This window comes from Salmo salar, chromosome 09 (assembly GCF_965601325.2).
Source record: "Salmo salar chromosome 09, fSalSal1, whole genome shotgun sequence".
Taxonomy (NCBI): Eukaryota; Metazoa; Chordata; class Actinopteri; order Salmoniformes; family Salmonidae; genus Salmo; species Salmo salar.
The window spans coordinates 16,880,687-16,893,297 of record NC_138299.1 but is presented as its reverse complement, the minus strand read 5'-3'; the positions used below and the strand labels follow the sequence as shown (position 1 = coordinate 16,893,297).

Sequence of the window (12,611 nt, the reverse complement as noted above, 5' to 3'; positions counted from 1 at the left end):
CAGAAGTTTACATACACTTAGGTTGGAGTCATTAAAACTCGTTTTTCAACCACTCCACAAATTTCTTGTTAACAAACTATAGTTTTGGCAAGTCGGTTAGGACATCTACTTTGTGCACAAGTATTTTTTCCAACAATTGCTTACAGACAGATTATTTCACTTATAATTCACTGTATCACAATTCCAGTGGGTCAGAAGTTTACATACACTAAGTTAACTGTGCCTTTAAAACAGCTTGGAAAATTCCAGAAAATTATGTCATTGCTTTAGAAGCTTCTGATAGGCTAATTGACATCATTTGAGTCATTTGGAGGTGTACCTGTGGATGTATTTCAATGCCTACCTTCAAACTCAGTGCCTCTTTGCTTGACATCATGGGAAAATCTAAAGAAATCAGCCAAGAACTCAGAATAAAAAATTGTATACCTCCACATGTCTGGTTCATCCTTGGGAGCAATTTCCAAACGCCTGAAGGTACTACGTTCATCTGTACAAACAATAGTACGCAAGTATAAACACCATGGGACCACGCAGCCGTCATACCGCTCAGGAAGGAGACGCGTTCTGTCTCCTAGAGATGAACGTACTTTGGTGGGAAAAGTGCAAATCAATCCCAGAACAACAGCAAAGGACATTGTGAAGATGCTGGAGGAAACGGGTACAAAAGTGTCTATACCTACAGTAAAACAAGTCCTATACTGACATAACCTGAAAGGCTGCTCAGCAAGGAAGAAGCCACTGCTCCAAAACCGCCATAAAAAAAACAGACTACGGTTTGCAACTGCACATGGGGACAAAGATCGTACTTTTTGGAGAAATGTCCTCTGGTCTGATGATACACAAACAGAACTGTTTGGCCATAATGACCATCGTTATGTTTGGAGGAAAAAGGGGGAGGCTTGCAAGCCGAAGAACACCATCCCAACCGTGAAGCGGGGGTTGCAGATTCATGTTGTGAGGGTGCTTTGCTGCAGGAGGGACTGGTGCACTTCACAAAATAGATGGCATCATGTGGCAGGAAAATTATGTGGATATAAATCAAATCAAAATGTATTTGTCACATATACATGGTTAGCAGATGTTAATGCAAGTGTAGCGAAATGCTTGTGCTTCTAGTTCCGACCATGCAGTAATATCTAACAAGTAATCTAACCTAACAATTTCACAACAACTACCTTATACACACAAGTGTAAAGGAATGAATAAGAATATGTACATAAAAATATATGAATGAGCGATGGCCGAATGGCATAGGCAAGATGCAGTAGATGGTATAGAGTACAGTATATACATATGAGATGAGTAATGTAGGGTATGTAAACATTATATAAAGTGGCATTGTTTAAAGTGGCTAGTGATACATTTATTACATCAATTTTTTATTATTAAAGTGGCTAGAGATTTGAGTCAGTATGTTGGCAGCAGCCACTCAATGTTAGTGATGGCTGTTTAACAGTCTGATGGCCTTGAGATAGAAGCTGTTTTTCAGTCTCTCGGTCCCGGCTTTGATGCACCTGTACTGACCTCGCCTTCTGGATGATAGCGGGGTGAACAGGCAGTGGCTCGGGTGGTTGTTGTCCTTGATGATCTTTTTGGCCTTCCTGTGACATCGGGTGGTGTAGGTGTCCTAGAGGGCAGTAGTTTGCCCCCGGTGATGCGTTGTGCAGACCTCACTACCCTCTGGAGAGCCTTACGGTTGTGGGCGGAGCAGTTGCCGTACCAGGCGGTGATACAGCCCGACACATTATATATTGAAGCAACATCTCAAGACATCAGTCAGGAAGTTAAAGCTTGGTCGCAAATGGGTTGTGGCAAAATGGCTTAAGGACAACAAAGTCAAGGTATTGGAGTGGCCATCACAAAGCCCTGACCTCAATTCTATAAAAAATGTGTGGGCAGAACTGAAAAAGCGTGTGCGAGCAAGGAGGCCTACAAACCTGACTTAGTTACACCAGCTCTGTCAAGAGGAATGGGCCAAAATTCACCCAACTTATTGTGGGAAGCTTGTGGAAGGCTTCCCGAAACATTTGACCCAAGTTAAACAATTTAAAGGCAATGCTACCAAATACTATTTGAGTGTATGTAAACTTCTGACCCACTGGGAATGTGATGAAATAAATAAAAGCTGAAATAAATCATTCTCTCTACTATTATTCTGACATTTCACATTCTTAAAATAAGTGGTGATCCTAACTGACCTAAGGCAGGGAATGTTTACTAGGATTAAATGTCAGGTATTGTGAAAAATTTAGTTTAAATGTATTTGGCTAAGGTGTATGTAAACTTTAACTGTAGATGACAGAGAAAAAATATAAATGTAATACATTTTGCATCCAGGCTGTAACACAATAAAATGTGGAATACTGTAAGTCAAGGGGTATTAATACTTGCTGAAGTCACTGTATATGTGTTTAATATACTATTCAGATAAGAAAGTGTCTGATCACAGAACATTCAATAGAATTCTAGAAAAATACCACCGGTCAGTTAAAACGGTTGTAAAAAGTTAGGACTAAAAGTAAAAGTTAGGACTATTCTGATTTCAGATGACCAAACCTTACAAAATAATAAAGACTCAATATGCTCTTTTTTTGGTTGTTTTTTTGTAAATGGCAGTTCGGGAAAAAGCATATAAGATACACATTTTCGCAGGTGTTTTTTCTTAACTGTTTACCATTTGATTGATGGGGTGCTATTGCATGTCGTATCATTTGAAAGGGCAGTTTCTCAGCTTTCAAAATATGTAACATGTTTTTATATATGGTTTGGTTCCAGCAAATTCTGCTCATTAATGTATGCAGAGGTAATAGTCTCAGTAAATTCAGGAATACCAAAACCCTCCTACCAATTATGCAACAATGCCAATATGGTGATTTACAGTTGCTGGTGTTCTAAACGCCTAGTGTTACCTTCCTCCTTTAATGAAGGAAAGGAATGTGGTGGGCTGGAGGGTCTCTCACACTCCCTCTTTCCTTCTCCTCTCGCCCCCTCTTCTTCTTACATCAACAGAATCCCCACAAATGAGATATTTCCTCAAGAGGAAAGGCTGGGGAGCAAGGTCTTCCTCTGTTTGTCTGTCTCTCAAATGCAATGGAAGGCTCTGGGGTGTTTTCTCTCTTTCGTATCTCTGTCACTCGCTCTCTCTTTCGCTCTGTATTTTCTCAACTTGAGTTTTAGGCTGGAGGGAACCCGTGGTGAATTGTTCTAATGAAAGAGACAGAGGAGGGGAGAGAGAGTAGGAAAGAGGGAAGAGAGAAAGGAGGGGAGAGGGCAAGGGCATCCTTGACTGCTGAAAAGAAACAGCGAGAAATTGGGTAGAAAAACAAGAAAGACTAGTTGGGAATGAAAACAAAACATCTCCAATTAAGGGAAACTTTAGTTTCCTGGTCATGGACATTCAGTCACAGTCTCTGTTGTGAATGGATGATGAATTACCCTCGCTTTTCCCTTTGATGCTAAACTCCTGCAGTTTCTACCACCTACATTGTTTTCCTCTCAATTCTCTACATGCGTGCATATCTGCCTATCCGTCTGTGCCGGTGTGTGTGTGTGTGTGTGTGTGTGTGTGTGTGTGTGTGTGTGTGTGTGTGTGTGTGTGTGTGTGTGTGTGTGTGTGTGTGTGTGTGTGTGTGTGTGTGTGTGTGTGTGTGTGTGTGTGTGTGTGTGTGTGTGTGCGCGTGTGCGTGCATGTGTGTGTGTATAACACAGCAAGCTTGATGTAGAGAGCATCTCCCTCTCTGGGCTTAGAGACAAGGAGCCAATAGATATTTGGAGCCAGCCAGGCCTAACTAGCTGTATTTATGATGATATGCAGGCAGGTCACAATGTGATATCTCTCACCAATCCACCAATCGTGTATCGATCGGCTTGGTCTGCGGCCAAGTAGCGCTGATGGATGACCGAGGCAGCCACTCTGACAGCAGGCATGTCCAATCACACCAGTTGGGGATGAGTTTGCATCGCACCAATCAAATCAGCCGCAGCAGCCCTAATTTTTATCACTGTCATTTTGACAGTGATGCATAACGCAGAGAGAGAGTTGCCAGCCAGGGAATGAGGGGAGCTCTGAGGCAGAGGAAAGAGTGAACGGAGGGGGGGGGTGGAGAAAAGTAAAGCCCCCGAAAACAAGTGGAAAAATCTGAAGTTTTCCTCCCTGGCCTAGCCGTGTGAACGCTGTTTCCAGTCTGCTGCCTCTCTCTCTCTCTCTCTCTCTCTCTCTCTCTCTCTCTCTCTCTCTCTCTCACTCTCTCTCTCTCGCACTCTCTCTCGCACTCTCTCTCCGTCTGTGTAGCGTCTCATCTTCAAATAGATTTTTTATTTGTTTTTATGCATACTCTTTATTTGACCTTCCTGTCTCTGCCTTGTCTTGCCTTGCTAAACGCTAATAGATTGCATCCTTTCTCTGGAGGTTAAATCGGAAACAAATAAAAAATTCTCATCCTTTCACGTGTGTTTTTTTTTTTCTTCCATCCTTCCCTTTCTTTCTTTCCTTCTCTTTTTTCCCCTCCTCCTCTATCAAGTTGAAGTGAATGGCGCGTCATTGTGCCTTTCATCTCAGAAAGGCGATTGAGTGCGGCCCAAAACCACAGAGGTAATGTTGTCTAGTATTGAACTGCATAGAGCTGAGGAAATACAAAGGCTGGGGAAGGAAAAGCTGAGGCAGTGCACAAAGGAAGAGTGCTACAGGAGGGATCTAACCTTGTCTGGCTCTGATGTTCCTCTTTCTACTTTGTACTGTAACACTGCCAGCCTTACCCATTACTGGCACCAAAACTGTCTTTATTTTCCTCTCTCACTCGGGAGAGATACATATGGGCCAATCGGAAGTTCAAACAGTAACAACGCGCTCACCCTGCCACTTGTTTATATGGACTTTGTTTACAAACATTGGAGTAAAACAAGCTTACATTTGGGGCTCTGATGGGGTGTGAACACTGAACTAAGCTCATGAAGCATTTAGACGTTATATACGTCAAGAATCAATGGCAGTTGTAATTCATTAATTAACAGTCTACAAAATGTATATAGAAACTGCAGATTGCCCCCTTTAAATTATCTGGAGAAAGTCTGTGCATAGTACTGTAATAAGGGCTCAGAACACGTGCTAGTTGGTTGGTAGGGAGAGAGTTGGAAAAACAAAAGACAGAGGACGAGGGCATGTGAAATTTGAGCAAACTCGGACTGGACTGTAGAATAGTATTACAGAGCAGTAGGTTAAGGTGTAAAGTCTGCCCCACCTCTCTTACCTCACCCCCTTTCCCTCCCCCCTCCCCCTCTACCCCCAGTTGGTCCTGTTGGTGTGCCAGGGTCGGGTGATTACCGGCACTCTCTCCCAATTATGGGCTGATTATTTCGGTGTGCTCTAATTGACTGGGGAGATATGCAAATGGATGTCATTTGGGATGATAAAGGCTCCACGGTGCAGGATGCACTGCATTATTTAGCCGTGTGGCTGCTATGTGCGGCGGGCGGGCTGGGAGGCAGCGGCACGGCGTGAAGGATGTGGCGGGTGCTTTAATTGCTGAGGAGAGAGAGGTTAAGCTGAATGAGCAGTTGAATTAGAAATGAGGAATTTGGCAGTTTTAATTATTTCTTTATTTGATGTTCCCCCTTTCGCTTTCAGTTCTTTCTCCCTCTCTGGAGTGAGAGGAGGGGGGGTGGGGGGAGTATGGCAGAGCTGAATACCATACATAAAAACATTAGTAGATGCAATAAGTGTAAAACAAATAGGTGCGTAGGGGTGGGGTGAAGGGGTGGAGGGGAGTGTGAGTGGTCTGCTTGTGCATTAAACCAGTTAAGAACCTTTGTGGTTAATAAAAAAAACATTTCAACAGCTCAGACAATAATGGCCTGCCTGGCCTGTCGACTCTCATGAAGCCGCCCGCTTTTAAATGGAAGACTGGTACATTTAAATAAAAACGGTTTGGCGGTATACAAATGACCCGGCCGCGATAAGACTGCAGGGGGGGTTGTATGGTGGCAGCCTCGACCTCGATATACAGTAGGGTACAAACATTTATCCAGCGAATTAAAGGTTGAGCTGTGGAGGGGTACTTTATCGTAAGTCATTATTCAGAGAGACAGTGAAGCAGTGCGTTAAGTGAATAGGGCCGGCGTGTGTTGAGCACTCGTCCTGCTCGGCCCGGCTCTATCGGACTCTGTCGTATTATCAGGGGGAATCATAGTGAAACGCAACACTAATCCATTGGTTTGAAGACAAGCGCCACCAGATTTGGGCCTCTTTGCAGGCTTACGTGTAATAGGGCTTCAAACGGGTCCTCCAAACAGACTCTTCATATCTCCACAATACTGAGGCTTAGAGAGGGATAGTTATGACTCTGCAAGCTGACTATCAGCCCAACCACAAATAACACTAATGGGCTAGTTTTAGCATTAGTCCTCTCACGCACACCAGACTGGAAACTCAGACCAGGCGGTAGGCTATCTGGCAGCCCTATAAGCCTGAGGATGGTAGATTTGCTCAGGGCATGTGTATGGATAGTACAACAAGGAGACCTTGGCTTCTAGGGGGATGGTGTATGTCTTTGGATGTATGTATTTAGAAGTGAGAGAACTTGGGCTAGAAACCTCATTATGTTAAGTACTAGTATCTAAAGAGGACATGTGTTTTTTGCCTGTGTGTTGGTGTTGAACATCTAGACCAGGTATTCCCAAACTGGGGTACGCACAATGCCATCGGGGTACGCCAAATAAAAATGTGATTCACATTTAAAAAATATATATATATTGTTTTTTTTCACATTTTCAAACAGTACATTTATATTTTCCAACGGGGTTATACATTTGTGTGATGTTTTTTTCTTGCCTGAGAAACCTTGTTTCACTGCCAAAAATACAATTAAAACATCTAGTGTTCAGCGAAATAACAACACAATGTCAAATACAGGTAGCCTAGTCAAATAATTATCATCCAATCACATTAACAGTTACTCTCTCGCGGGAAACCTTCACTTTTGCACAGACATTTAGAAATGCGATTGCCTGTGCTTTGTGCAGCCATTGTAGTGGAATAAAAAAAGCACACATTGCTTTCTCACACTGTGTCTCTGCTGCAACTTTAGAGGCCCTGACAAGTTTGTTCTCTCTCTGCTTTTCTTTGGGACAACAAAGAGAAAAAACTCTTGCTTGAACATCAAATAAATGTGATTTGAAACATAGTAATGTCCCTCAGATTGGCTCCAATAGTCCTGATGTGGTTGGCAAAACAACCGTCTGTAAAACACAGCCATGTCCCTCAGATCCTAGTTCCTAATATGTTACCTGATCTGGAGATATAGACAGGGACAGGAGTTCCTTACCAGATTACTAGTGAATTCTAGTGAGTTCAGCTCTTGGTCGACTTGGTTTAATCGCTGGTGTTATTGCACAGAGACACCTCTGAGATGTTCCATTAAGACATAAGAGGGCTTGGGCTGCATGGGTGGTCGTTAGGACACCCAGCCAGCTATGGAGATGTGTGGTGGAGTATGACTTCCCATCAATGCCAACCTCGAGGCCACGACACAATAGACAACAGGCGCTGGGACATTGAGGAGTGAGGACAGTGAAATGACTGTTGTCTGGCCCATAATGATCAGAGAGTTGTCTGAGCAAAGAGTTCTGTCAATCAGCATTATGCCCAGGTGGTTTGGAGCCTGTGGCATACCAGGCAAGTCCCCTCAGATCATTCAAATGAATCATCAGCATTTCCACCACAACCACCAGTATCATCACCATCATCACCACAACCACCATCACCATCATCAGCATCATCATCATCACCATCATCACCACAGCCACCAGCATCATCACCATCATCACCATAACCACCATCATCAGCATCATCATCATTATCACCACATCCACCACCATCATCATCACCACAACCACCACCATCATCATCACCACCATCATCATCATCACCATCATCACCACAACCATCATCATCACCATCATCATCATCACCATCATCACCACAACCATCACCATCATCAGCATCATCGTCATCACCACAACCACCATCATCATCACCATCATCACCACAACCACCATCACCATCATCAGCATCATCATCATCACCATCATCACCACAGCCACCAGCATCATCACCACCATCATCATCACCACCATCATCATCATCACCATCATCACCACAACCATCATCAGCATCATCGTCATCACCACAACCACCATCATCATCACCATCATCACCACAACCATCATCACCATCATCAGCATCATCATCATCATCACCACAGCCACCAGCATCATCACCATCATCACCACAACCACCATCATCAGCATCATCATCATTATCACCACATCCACCACCATCATCATCACCACAACCACCACCATCATCATCACCACCATCATCATCATCACCATCATCACCACAACCATCATCATCATCATCATCATCACAATCATCAGCATCATCGTCACCATCATCACCACAACCATCATCATCATCATCATCATCACAATCATCAGCATCATCGTCATCACCACAACCACCACCATCATCATCACCATCATCATCATCATCACCATCATCACCACAACCATCATCATCATCATCATCATCACAATCATCAGCATCATCGTCATCACCACAACCACCACCATCATCATCACCATCATCATCAGCATCATCATCATCACCACAACCATCACCATCAGCAGCATCATCGTCATCACCACAACCACCACCATCATCATCATCATCACCACAACCATCATCACCATCATCAGCATCATCATCATCATCACCACAGCCACCAGCATCATCACCATCATCACCACAACCACCATCATCAGCATCATCATCATTATCACCACATCCACCACCATCATCATCACCACAACCACCACCATCATCATCACCACCATCATCATCATCACCATCATCACCACAACCATCATCATCATCATCACAATCATCAGCATCATCGTCATCACCACAACCACCACCATCATCACCACAACCACCACCATCATCATCACCATCATCATCAGCATCATCATCATCACCACAACCATCACCATCAGCAGCATCATCGTCATCACCACAACCACCACCATCATCATCAGCATCATCTTCATCACCACAACCACCACCATCATCATCATCATCACCATCATCATCATCACCACAACCACCACCATCATCATCATCTTCACCACAACCATCACCATCAGCAGCATCATCGTCATCACCACAACCACCACCATCATCATCACCATCAGCATCATCGTCATCGTCGTCACCACAACCACCACCATCATCATCATCATAACATCATCACCACAACCATCAGCATCATCACCATTATCATCTCTCTCTCTCTCACTTGCTCAGCTTGTTTCCATCCCATGCAAACACATGTACACATCTCTCTCCCTAGCCTGTCTGAGCCTATGCCAGAGATGTCCTGTGTAGCTGGGAGTGTTATCATTGCGTTAGTCTCCCCCCGTCTCTGTATGTGGTATTTAATAGCACCTTGAGAAGGGTATTACAGTGAGCTCTCTACATGGGGCATCCCATTACCCTCCACTCCCCCACTCCCTCCCTGACACACAACCGTTCAGAAGATAATTTGCATGGCATTTCAACTCAGGGTTTGGGGATGAGAAAACATCTTATGTGTAATAGCGTTTCCACTTAAATTCCACTGCTCCGTAGAAAGAGGCGGCAGCAGCACAGCAGTCCGAAGGCAGTAACGAGGACTGTGGGTCCATGTGTGAGAGAGAGAGTCCCCAGTGGGCTCACAACAGACAGCTATTAGACCTAATTACAGCTGTCATCGTTCTATTTACTCAGAGAAAGAGAGGAATAAGCCTTCTGTACTGTACGAGTCCACTAAATCAGTTTTAAATACCAGTGGGTACAGTGGTTGAGGCTTTGATAGCAACATCATGGGTAATTAACATTGGGATCTTTGCATTTTAAATGTAACTTTTCCCCTCCATTAGAGTTTCCCCTCTTATGTCACTGCAGGCACTTTGAATATCAGCGTTGAACCTTCTCACGCCCTGTGTTAGGGTGTCTCACCAACTGGAAAGAGTGAGAGAGAACCCTCCCCATCCACGCACAAACCCTCCACCATCCCACACCCTCCTAGCCCACCAGCCTCCCTGTCTTCCCCGCTGCTGTGACTCTGTGACTGGGATGAGTCAGCAAGCCTGTCTGGCCTGGTGGCAGGGTGTTGGCAGGAGGGTGGCAGGGGGACACTGGGGGTGGAAGCCGTAGTGGCAGGGGGTGGCTGGTGTGTCCAACAGCAAGGTGACACGCTGGACAGCACTGCCCCAAGAGCCTCTAACCAGAGTTGACAACACCAGCCCTGCATAGCCCCAGCCCTCTGCTCCGGTCCCAGCTAGCTACAGTCTCTGACCTAGCTCTAGCAGCAACTACAGTCCCAGTCTCTGCCCTACTACCAGTCCCAGCACTACCCTACCACTTTTGTTAGCGCTTGTGAGAAAGCCTCCCCTGCCCAATACAGCCATGCTGGTTCCCCCTGCTCCAGGCTTGGGAAAGCAGTTTGAATGTGTGCCTTGCAGTATTGTGTGTGAGGAAGTTTGAGGGTCAGTGCTCTCTCTCTTCCTCTGGTCCACAGACAGGAAGCTATGGTGTGTTACCTGACTCCTCCCTGTCTAGACAGTGTGACCAGAGAAACCTGGCTTGCCTGGCTGGCCCACTCTGCCTGTTCCTTCCCTTCCCAGCAGCAATCATTAATACACATCTCTGCCCAATCAGGGGGGACATCCAGGGGATCAGTGGGAAGCAGGCAAGACCCACTGCTTACTGAATGACAGGGGGATTTCTCCCACTCAGTCAGAGCATGTTAGTCTGGTGGTATGTGCGTGTTTGTACTGTGTGTGTTGGCTCGGCTGTCCCCTCAGTGCCCCTGCCTGTCTGAGTCTGACAGGCTGACAGCCTCAGAGAGGGAGAGAGAGATGCCAACACCCCAGAGGTGAAGGGTCACAAAAGACTGCCTCTCTAACATAGTGTGAAACATCTAGATAGGAGGTCATTACGTGGGGGTCTGGCCATCTCAAAATAAGTGGTTATTATCACCTCAATATTTTCTTATTATTACAATTACATGCTTCAGAGGCACATTAAGTAATACAAGATGCCAACTGGGAGTAGTTGACAGCTATTTGGAGACTCAATGCACAGAGCAATTTGTAGCAGAGAGGCAATAAATTGGATTTGGGCCACTTTGGAATGGGCCCCAGCTAGCTTGTTGGGTATTTGGATGGGTGCTGGCTGGGCTGGCTGTTCACTGCTGTAAATATCACTGTGGAGAGTGTGGAGGAGTAAGCAGCATCTGGGCTTCTTCACTGTTCATCTGTGGAAGAAGCTGGTCTTATGGGCTCTCTCAGTCAGAACACTGTTCATCTGTGGAAGAAGCTGGTCTTATGGGCTCTCTCAGTCAGAACACTGTTCATCTGTGGAAGAAGCTGGTCTTATGGGCTCTCTCAGTCAGAACACTGTTCATCTGTGGAAGAAGCTGGTCTTATGGGCTCCCGCGCCGCTCTGGGGGCTGGCAGGCCTCCGCGGAACACTGTTTAGATGTGGTCAACCATGAGTGTAATCCAAACCGGTCAGTCCTCAAATCGTCCAAATTAATGATATGCTTTTCTGCCCAACGGTTATTGGAGAACTGGCGACTGGCAGGTAATGTAATTATTCACAGTGCTTTCCCCGTTTTTAATTGGCTCTTAGGTTAACAATATGTTGGATGTCACACTGGATTCACCTGTTTGGAAAGCTGTCGCCATGGTTTCCCTGTTTGCAGGACCCCACTGTGTCAAATGGCACACACCTGCGGTCACCTGTGACTGCCTCCTCAGAATAACAGCTCTGCTTATTGGTTGAGACAGCCTGTGACATCATCCAGCTGAGAGAGAGAGAGAGAGAGCGAGAGATAGAGAGAGAGAGAGAGAGAGAGAGAGAGAGAGAGAACTGTGTGTGCTGGACTGATGATGCCATGTGACAGCCTGGCCGGGCAGAGCGGTCGGGTGGGCAGTCACAGAGGCATGACGAAAATAGAAGCTTGTGCCACCACAGATGACTAGTTCACAACAAGACAGTCATTTAGTACCGTTTGTCACCAGGAAATCTGCTTATTGGTGCTCATTTTAGAAGCCATGTTATAAATACTGACAATATGCCACAATGCTTTAGTAAACAAATGCTTCAATCACCATGTTCTGCTTTAGGAAACAATTGATCACAAAATACATACCATACTTGTGAAAGAACCACAGTTGTTTGGTTCATCTTCAGCTGTTACCATTAAAACAGGATTTTCACTATGGCCATTTTAGGAGACACGTGAGAGGTGGCTGTAGTAAGTGTAGGTAAAAGGTCGTGGAGGAGAGATCCTGTGGGGCCTGACTGACTGACGGTGGTGGGTGGATAGACAGACCGATATGTAGCTCGCTACAGCGTGTGGCGTGTGGTCCACGTACCGCATCAGCCACCAGGGGTGTCGGTGGTGGACCTCCCTCAGTGCAGCTACAGCTGGAGAGATGTGGTAATGTGTGTTGAAGAGGCAGACATCACACACACACACACACACACACGCACACATACCCACACG

General features: G+C 45.4%; 1 protein-coding gene across 3 annotated transcripts in view; it reads left to right on the top strand.

The window, feature by feature from the left end:
- The window catches only part of LOC106610785 (AT-rich interactive domain-containing protein 1B), a 231,187-nt gene that overhangs the window by 135,227 nt on the left and 83,349 nt on the right, over positions 1-12,611 (top strand). The window lies entirely within an intron of this gene.